Source organism: Capsicum annuum, chromosome 10 (assembly GCF_002878395.1).
Source record: "Capsicum annuum cultivar UCD-10X-F1 chromosome 10, UCD10Xv1.1, whole genome shotgun sequence".
NCBI classification, from domain to species: domain Eukaryota; kingdom Viridiplantae; phylum Streptophyta; class Magnoliopsida; order Solanales; family Solanaceae; genus Capsicum; species Capsicum annuum.
In genome coordinates, this window is record NC_061120.1 from 51,935,762 (window position 1) to 51,946,193 (window position 10,432).

Here is a 10,432-nt window from a genome sequence, read left to right on the forward strand (position 1 = left end):
ACTTCTAGGAAAGTGGGTAGCGTTTGTAACTGTATATCGGTCAAATGGACTCGTTAAGGAGTATTGATACTATCTATCTTGATGAAGTCTGAGTAATCAAGATAACAGAGTCGTGCTACGACTGTTAATAAGGCGCAGGTGGGAGGCAACCCATAGTGTGTTGTTGTAAAGCATTAGTTAAATTATTTTGTTGTTCTAGTGAATTTTTGATGTTTTTGTGAAGTGTCCAGGATCTAAAATGCAGAAAAAAGAAGGAGTAATACAATTGGAAAAAGAGTTGAAAATTTGAGCTACTAGAATAAAAGTTAAGGCCAAATTGGTGGACCACCAGTCACCTGATGGACCACCATCAACCGTCGCAAAGAAGCTGAAAAATTCATTCATTGGAGAAAGTTGACTGCCAAAGTAGTGGAAGGTCACTAAATTGGTGTACCATCACTTGGTCCATCAGAATCAAGCTGATTTGACCAAGTTCTAGTAAGATACAACGGCCAAAGTGGAGGATCATCACAAATTTGGTAGATTGCTACTCGGACTGTCGAAATTAAACTGAAGTGACTATGTTCTTGTTAGGTACGCTGGTTGAAGTGGTAGACCATCACAAATTTCGTGGAACATCACTTGGACCGTCAAAACCAAGAAGAAATGACCATGTTCTAGTAAGCAGCGTGACCCAAATGCTGGTCCATCCCATTTCTGATAGACCGTCGTAGCAGCCATCGTTGTTACCCTAACACTGGGTCGGGTCAGGTTGAAATTAAGATTTATTTAAGTGACCCTTTTTTGGCTAATTTATTTTAAAGATGTAAAATAGCGGTTACATACGTTGTACCCTTTTCAACTTCTTGAAATGACCAAATTTCATTGGCTTCAAAGAATCTGAGGGCATTTGATCTTCCTAGGACTCTCCATCACTTCTTTTTGCTCCATTTAAGCAAACCCTTTTCTTTTGTTTATATTCATATCAAACATTATTGAAAGTACTTATAGAGTTTTAAGTTAAGTTTTTTTTTCCAGTATTTGTAAGCAAGTAAAAGAGAAAATTCTGCAAAACCATGTTATGAGCACCTTCATGTCTTCCCTTTTTGAATTGCAAAACATAAAATGAATTGAGTGGTTTCTTGATTAAAATTCCCTCTTGTGTTCTTATTTTTCCTTAACTTGTTTTGAGTTCGGAATGATAACATACACTATGTGGGTGAAGTTTGAGTAACCAGTAAGCTCAAAAGTGTGAAATTGTGTGCATAAATGTGAAGTTGGTGTCAATTTTTACTAAAAAAATAGAGATGGTGTGCTAAATGTTCGATAAAATGCCAAATCGAATCCTGAATCTAAATAAGGGGATGCAACATTTGAAATGGTGGACCATCAATTATGCGATGGACCACCAAATGGACCATCACAAGAACCCCAAAAATGACACCCACTGGTTAAGATGCGACAGCCAAAGTGGTGGACCATTAACTTTGCGACGGACCACCAAATTGACCGTCAGAACTCTCTAAATTTTTAGGTCTTCTGGATAAGACCTGATGGCCCACCTGGTGGACCACCAATTACCCGACGGACCACCAGTATGGCCGTTAAGTCTAAGTTTTCACTGTTAGGCTATTTTTGTGCTGTGAACTAATTCCTTACTTCTTTTATAGGCTTTATGGCTCGTAAACTTTCACCAAACAGAGGAGGAAGATCCCAAAGGGGTAGAGGCAAATTTGTACTCATGTACAATACCAAGAAACTTGAAATAGAAAATCTCACGCTTCCCCAGTCTTAAGAGAAAAGTGATAGTAGTACAAGCAACACCAGCTCAAGCCCAGATGAGGCAATGGTTGCTACAAATCAACCCAAGACTGTTGAGGGCAAAACTGAGGCTGCTAATGTAGGAGAACAAATAGAAGCAACAGATGTAGATACTGAACCTGAGGATGCTAACATTATCAAGTGTAAGGATCGTTAAGTTTGAGAGGGGATTAGATGGTAGATAGAGGAAGCAAGAGAGACATTCTATGATTGATTGACACCTATAGCAAGAGGGATAAAAAGGCCATTCGCAGAGAAACATCAGATTGTGATAGTGGAGCTACATGAATATCCTGAGTTTTAATGCCATTTCAATGAGTATGAACTATCATAGATGAGCAGGCCACCAGGAGCGTATCAACCGAATTGGGTAAGAGAATTTTTCACTAATTATCTTGTAAAATATGCTTGTAAAATAGAGAGTTCGTAACTATCCGAGGAGTCACTATTGATATTTCAACCCGAACAGTCAATATCATACTATTCAGGCCAGAGTGTGAGGCTCTACCTGCTATACCTGATCTTGAGTATAGGTTGAGACTGTATCCACTCAGAGAGCTTGAGTGGCTTCATTATTGACTGATGATGGTAACCCCTCTTGGTTGACTAATCCAAGGGAGTGTATTGCAAAATATTCCATTAGCTTTAAGGTAAAGCTCTAGCGGGCAGTTGTTATCTTAAGCCTGATGCCAATAAAAAGTGACGAAAACTTGGATAAACACAGAGCCGTATCGGTGGTAAACTTGGTTTCAGGGCTACAACTTGACTTTAGCTAGATTATTGTGGATGAGATGTTTGTTAGGACATATAAAATAACCAGTGCATTGCCGTTCCCATGCTTAATCACTGAGTTATCTAAACAGGCCGGTGTACCCCTGATTTGTGGAGTTGACAGTGAAATCCCAACTATACATAGATAGGACATTGAGAAGTCGAAAGATGACTCAAAGTTTGAGATGTGTGTCACTAAGCCTCCAGCTTAACAGACTCAGTCTGCACCAGCTCCCGATGCTACAAAAATTCTCGCAGGTATGACTTTGTCCAACACCATTTATGTGCCTCCAAGTACTTCTGTAGGGTCGGGTTTTGCATAATATATGGGTAGAGAAGACTTTGCTGAATACAGGTTGATGCAGGAGAATTTCGCAAAATTAGTAAAGATGCAAAAGACATTACAGAGACAGGTAGATAAATGGGCATCAAAATTTAAGCCTTTTGTTGATGGAATTGTAGCTGAGTCAATCAATCCATTCCAGACTATTCAAGCTAGGATGGATAGGATGGAGCACCATATCAACCAAATGCAAGATGAACTGTCCCTTCCTGATCTTGCAAAGCTCATGGATGAATTTGAGTAGGCGAAGGCTGATATAGAAGAGTTAAAGGGAAGGCAACCATAACAGACTATTTTTGACCTAGCCCTAGTGGTGAGTGAAGATGATGAAGGTATTTTGGATCTGATGCAAAGACCCATGAAAGACAAAGGAAAGCAACACATGGATGAGCGAGTTGTAAGGAAAGAAGAAATGAGGAGAAAGAGAGCAAAAATGACACCGGAGCAACAAAAACAACATGATATGAAGAGAGCTCAAAATAAATCAAGGATAGATGAAGAAAAAATAAAGAAGAGATAAAAATATGAAGCAACAGCAGTATCTACTAGTGCTTCCCTAACAAGGGGTCAAAGTTTAACATCAGTTTGAGAGATGATTCCTCCAATCCAGGAGGGTGAGGTTTTGAGTGCCCCTACCACCATAGGGGCCAACATTGCACTAGGTGAGGATGCAGGAGCCTTACCACACTTCACAGCTACCTCAGATGAATAAGAGGCAAAAACAGGATACCCATTTCTTTGTACTTAAATTTAATGCTTTGAAAACAATGTATATGTTTTTACGTAGGGGTGGTGTACTTATATCATGGGGGGTTGTGTTACTGATATTCTAAACCCTACAATGTGCTATATAGGAGAATCAACACGTCTAGGATCATGTTAAATTTGTATTTTTATTTTTGAGGTTTAACTTCAGATTTGCATTTTTCTTGTTTTTAATTCTTGTTATGTTGTTGATGTTGGTCCATGAAATAAAAAGTGTTGTTTATGTTAGTATATTATTGTAAATACGGATGATGAATAATGTTGGCCAAGCTATGACTATTTCCATTTGACTATTTACTTTTGTCTCTTAGGATATGTGATCAATTGTTAGTAAACCTGTAGTTGGCATTATTCTATAAATACACATGACACGTGATGCACATCTTAAGAATAGTAGAATGAGTTGTCTCAGTTGCCACTGTGTGTGTGAGTATTTGTATTAGTTCTTACATAGTATAGTACCTAGAACTTTCCTAGTTCAATTGATGTTGTTCTGTAGTTAATGGGATAAGAAGTGATGGAAGGACACCTTTCGCTTTTATTCCACTTAGCTAAAGTATTTAACCCCACCAAAAATAATTTTCCATTTTTGAACCCTTATTTGAGCATTTGTTAATTTTTCTTCATCACCAAGCATTCTAGTTAACTCTCTTTCTACTGTTGACTCCTAGCTTTGGCCCTATCCTAGTAATGAGAAATGCGTACTTTAACTTCGGAAAAACACCTAAGTTGAGGGTGGCTATTGTAGGACTATTAACTGCTTAATAGAAAGTTTGTCTAGGATTTGAATTTGAGCATTTGGCCCTAGTTTATTAAGATAATGTGCACCTTAACTTATGGCATCAGCCTAAGTTGAGAATGGCTGCTTCTTGTGTGTGTATATATATATATACATACATATATATTTATATAAAGGGTTTTATCATGGTAAGACATCAATGAATGAGTAAAGGGTAAGTGAGCTAGCAAAGCAATAGCCTTGGTAAGAAGAATTTAAAGGCAAAGAGAGTTAAAGCCTAGTTCTTAGTCACTTTTTCCCAAAATTCCTTCCTAACCTAGCCTGATACCTCATTACTAGCTTATAGAAGGCCTACTTGAACTTGGAACTCAGTTATAATGGGGGTCTTGGACGATAAAGGCAAGCTTATAAGTGCAAGAGCTATGTTGGTTAATTCTTTGATAAGTGAGAGGGTTTTGATTTGTATCCATAAAATATATTAAGTGGTGGATATCCTTATCGGTGATAGCAACTTGAATCATGCTCAAGTTTGCTGATCTCGATAGATTCTTGTATCCATGTTGTGTAGATGAATTGAATTTGGAATAATGCCAGTTATGGACTATGATATGTTAAACTATATAAGTTGGATGGCAAGTGGATGGTTCTGTTATAATTGGTTCAGTAGTAAGGGCTCGTCATTGTATTGTTCATATTTGCAATTTGGTGATGAGTTGCTTGAGGACAAACAATTATCTTAAGTTGAGGGTGTTGATGTTCCAACTTCTGACGGAACATTTTTCATTCTTTTCTTGGGAAAATTGCATATTTTCATTTATCCAAGGTTGGATTTAATACTGGTTTTTAGTGTTTCTGAGTAAGGAGATAGCTGAAGGAAAAGACTCAAAAAAGTAGTAGAAACACATTTCTGACGGTCAAAATGGTGGGACATCAGTCTTATGACAGACCACCAAATCAACCATCAGATCTAAACAGATTCCAAAACATCAGAACACTCCATGATGTCCCATGTGGTGGACCATCATTCTTGCGATGGACCACCACTTTGGATGTCAGCACAAGACAGAACCAGGCATCTTGAAATACTCAACGACGGCCAATATAGTGGACCATCGGTCTTGCGATTGACCACCACTTAGGCCATCAGGACTATCCAAAACTTGACTTTCAAGGATCACCAGTGATGGTCAAAATGGTAGACCGTCAGTCTTGCGATGGACCACCACTTTGGCAGTTAGTCTTCTCAAGAACGTGACTCTCCAGGATTAGCAGCGACGACCCAAATGGTGGACGATCAACCTTGCGATGGACCACCACTTTGGCCATTATTTTGGATGTGGGTAAATCCTTTTTGAGTTGGAAAATATAAATACCCAATTTTAGGTTTTAATAGATATCTCTTATGTTTTAATTAGGGTTTTCCATACTGAAAATACATTGTTACATAGTTTTTTTTTATGATTCATTAGATATTTGTGGATCTAGATTCCTTTATCATATTTTCTCTTGAAGATTGAAGAACAAAAATTATGACTTTCGTATTTAAACTTTGAATTTATATATGAATAACACAATTGTTTCTTCTCTTTCTAGGGTGCATATGTGTGGCTAAGCTCCCATAACTAAGGTTATGGGAGCCTTGATGTGAAAAGATGATTCTAGGTTATGAATCTAGTAGATTCCCATGAGTAATTGATATTGCATAAACTCTTCTTCACTTTAATGACTTTTCTTGGTTGCAAACTTGAAAAGTGAGCCCAAGAACAACTCTTGTTCAAATAGAAAAGTGCTTGCTGGGAAAAGAAAGGGTTTACATAAATCTAAAGGCTTTAACCTTTTGATAGAGGGTAGATGTCTTAACCGGATCAATTCATGTGAGATTATAGTTGAATTAATACTATATTCGTTATATTTGAAAGAATTAAGGGATAAGTTGCATATTTAGGTTGGAAAATAATGGGTAAACCATAGAATTTAGTTACTCTTATAATAAGAATTGTTCATTGGGGATCCAAAATAGTTCACAACCCTAGCTTCTTAAGCATTTTGGTAACCATAACTCTAGTTTGAATTCTCTTATTGAATTACTATTAGCAATATAACCTATCGTTGGATTACTTTCTGTTACAAACATTTGAATACAGCTGATAAATCAAAAACCCCACTTTATTTAATCAATAGTCTAATAACAACCACAATACTTAGTGAGCGTAGTATTCCCTGTGGGATTCGACACCCAAACTAATTGGGTTCTATATTTGACAAAGCCTGCTTACAATTTTTAATGAGAGTGGTATTGGGCATATCAAGGGTCGACTTATGAGTACCCGCTACTCCAACTATATTCATTATGAGAAGAGAACTAAGAGGTTTAGGACATGAAAGCTTAGATTTATAGTGCATCTCCCCTTGGGATATTATAACCCTCGAAGAATGCTGACTGGGCTGAGATACTAAGGAAAATTAAGGTGATATATAAGGTACCTCCAAATTGAATCGTGACTGGATATCTAGGATCTAAAACTGAGACATGATATATCTACTTAGCTGAACACACACTGCCTAATTGTTCCATCTTGGAATAATTTAATTCACAAGACATTCAGACAGAGCGACTAGATAGAAAGGTAGAAACCAAACCACACGAACTTGTTTGTCTGACTAGTAACACTGAATTACTGGATTTATGCACAAACTCATACCAAAAAATTATTCTCAACTATACTCTCCACCTTAGTATGAAACTTCACTTGGGATTACTGAAAAATATTCACATGGTTGTTGCACACGAATGCATACGCAAACTAACTTATCTGATTAACTGGATAACTGATAGCTGAATACTGGGTATGTACGACTGAACTACACTTAGTCTAAATAATGAGACTTAAACTGTAGAGTGCCATGTACACGAGGTAAGGACTGATTGGGTAACATGAGATAACTGGGCATGAATTTGTGAATTTTTTTTTGTATTATTTGAGAATGCAGGACCAAGCATATAACGTGATTCTAAAATAATCTATAAACTGAGGTACTGAAACACTTCTAACTGAGTAAATGATAACTGTATACTATGGTCGAGCAAACCTAAAACTGAACTGAGTTTCTAATCTAATCACTGGACCAATACTGGTACTATAACTAAGATTGTAACTGAGATTACGATTTAGATGTTAACTGGGACTGAACACACTGCAAGGCATAAGTGCAGAAGTCATGAGCTGCATGACCTGAGTTTGGATTTTCCACGTTCATGGAACATGATTCGTACTACTGAGTGAACTTGAACTCCTCATACTAAGAACTAGAAACACATACAATTTTATTGATAGTGCATGAATATAAGCTGTATTTGTGGAGATGATACGTAAAACATGCGTAGGTATCATGATAACTGAAGTACAAAACTTTGAACTGAGTTAAAGTTGGGTTGGACATCATTCTTACCCATAACTGTTTTGTACATACTAATATAACTACTAAAGTATGGAAGCCTGAATTCATGAGATATCATAATCGGATAGTTCCTGTATATCTGTCGAGCTATGATAGACTGACCCACCGGGGTGGAGGTTGAGAAAGGTTTTGTTAATATCTTGTCTAACCTTAAATTTAACTGCTATACAATAAGTTACAAAAGACCGAGAAACTCCTGGATCTTATGAGACATACATGTAAATGGGAGATCTATGACGTACCAGTGACTGTATCAGGGGAACTTTCCTGATCTTTCCTGGATTAAGGTGCATAAAGCCTATTTGGGCACTGCCCACTGGCGGCACTGAAAGTGGCACTTTGCTGATTTGAGAAATCGAAATGAGCTAAAGGACGACTGTGCTAACTTCGTAGACTAGCCTTAGGATAGTCTCGGACTCTGTGACCTGAATTACCATATTCAAAACACACATCACTGTCGATTCTACACATAACCTTATGATTCTTACCACATTATTCGCAAAGCAGATTAGTACAAACATTGCTTGCACTACTTTGGTTTTGGAACCTGGCACCCTATCATGACTGTTATTCCTGAACCTTGGTACTGGTGAACTAGCTGAAGATAGAACTGGGGCTGAAAACTTCTAACTAAACTAAGAACGGTTATCACCCTCTGACCTTGGCTGGGAAAAACTAAAGCTACCCATTCCGGCTTTTTTATTTTCTCTCTCCTTCTTCTTAAGTTTCTATTCCTCAATCTGTGAAGCATAGACCATAAGCCTAGATATGTACCTCTCCCTAATCAACATCGCAGTCTTACACTCCTTAACCACTCTACCTGATACCCCAGATGCAAACTTGCTCATTCTGGATCTATTTTTTCTATTACATAGGGAGCATACCTGGTTAACTGAGTAAACTTAAGGGTATACTATTTCACACTTGTACTGCCTTGACTGAGATTGATGAACTCTAAAACCTTGGCTTCTTTTAGCTCTAAGGGAAAGAATCTATCTAATAAGGCCATAGTAAAGTCTTCCCACTCTATGGGCTCTGCATCTGTACCCCTGTCTACCTTTCACTACTTAAATAATGTACGGGATACCTCTGGTAGTTAATAGGTAGCTAACTCAGTGCTCTTAACAGCAGTCACCCCTATGATATCCATGACTTTTTAAACCTGATCGAGCAACTCCTGTGGATCCTTTTCAGACTTAAAACCTGAGAATATGGGAGGATTCATTCTAGTAGAGTTCCAAATCTAGGCAGCAGTAGTATTGGCCACTGGGTTGACTGGAACCACAGCTGGACGTTTATTTTTGGCTTCTACTGAATGGATAGGGTGGTTAACGCTGATCTAAACTCTGCTAGGGAAACATGTTCGCCTAAAGGATATGGATGGATGGGCTGAGGGGCTGACTGGTCTCCCATTCCTTTTTCTCGAGTCATTTTTGGAGGCTTATTCTATAAATAAAAGAGAAGCTGGGATTAGAAAGAGAGTGTAACTAGATCTCATGCTCACTCGTACGACATGAATAGTAAAAGAAGTTAAACTATTTCTAAAATATCTCGTAGCCTCCTGTCTATAAGTGTGGAGCGCAACACACCCATGTACAAGACTCTACTAGATGTGACTTTCAGACTTCCTAGGACTCTATTGAACCTTAGGCTCTGATAAAAAGTTGTTAACACCCCGAGTTTGTACCCCGAGTGCTACACAGTGCTCACAATCCCTAAAGACCATGAGCTAACCCATAACTGGTTCCTGTTGCAATAACTATGTAATAAATACTTTAATTATAGCGGAAATAGTTGGAAACATATGTCATAAGGTTCTCATCTATAAATAATTCTGATATAAGTACTGAAAAACTGAACAACTATGTGAAAATACTCTAGTTTGAAAAGCCTTTAACTATCTAAATCATGGAGTTAATGAGACAAAACCCCTAACTAACTCTATATACTAAAATAAAACTGAATTACTATAAATAATAACCATGTCCTTGAACTATGAGGACTCACCACTACTCTGAAAGCTGAGAATTTGAACAACAAAGGGTGCTCTGGAGCTCGTGCGTCTGAACCTATGATATTAGACATCATAGCATAAAGAAAAACATGCATATTTACTTTGAATGTACTGGTATGCTCAGTGAGGTAGGCTAAAATGCATGAGTTCATATGCATGCACAATAATAACTAAATAACATTAGTATGACTGAGTAACAGTACATGCATGAATACATAGATGATAACTGAGATCTTAGTACTATTGAGTACTGAATCTGAATACTGATAACTGATATCTGAGTTTACAAATACTGTATTACTGATTATCTGAATGACTATATCTGATAGTTCTAACTATTGTAAAACCATACAGAGTTTTGTACTAAGCTGACTGACTATGTCTGATATTCCTGAATCTGTAGAACAAAATTGAGTTCTATTCTGGGACTGAGAATGGAACTGAAACTATGAGAAGTAATCATCCAATCGACATGCTCCTTCTCTAACTGAGTTAGGTTCCAACTTATAACCCCAGTTAGAAGGGTGTTAATACTGTGCCA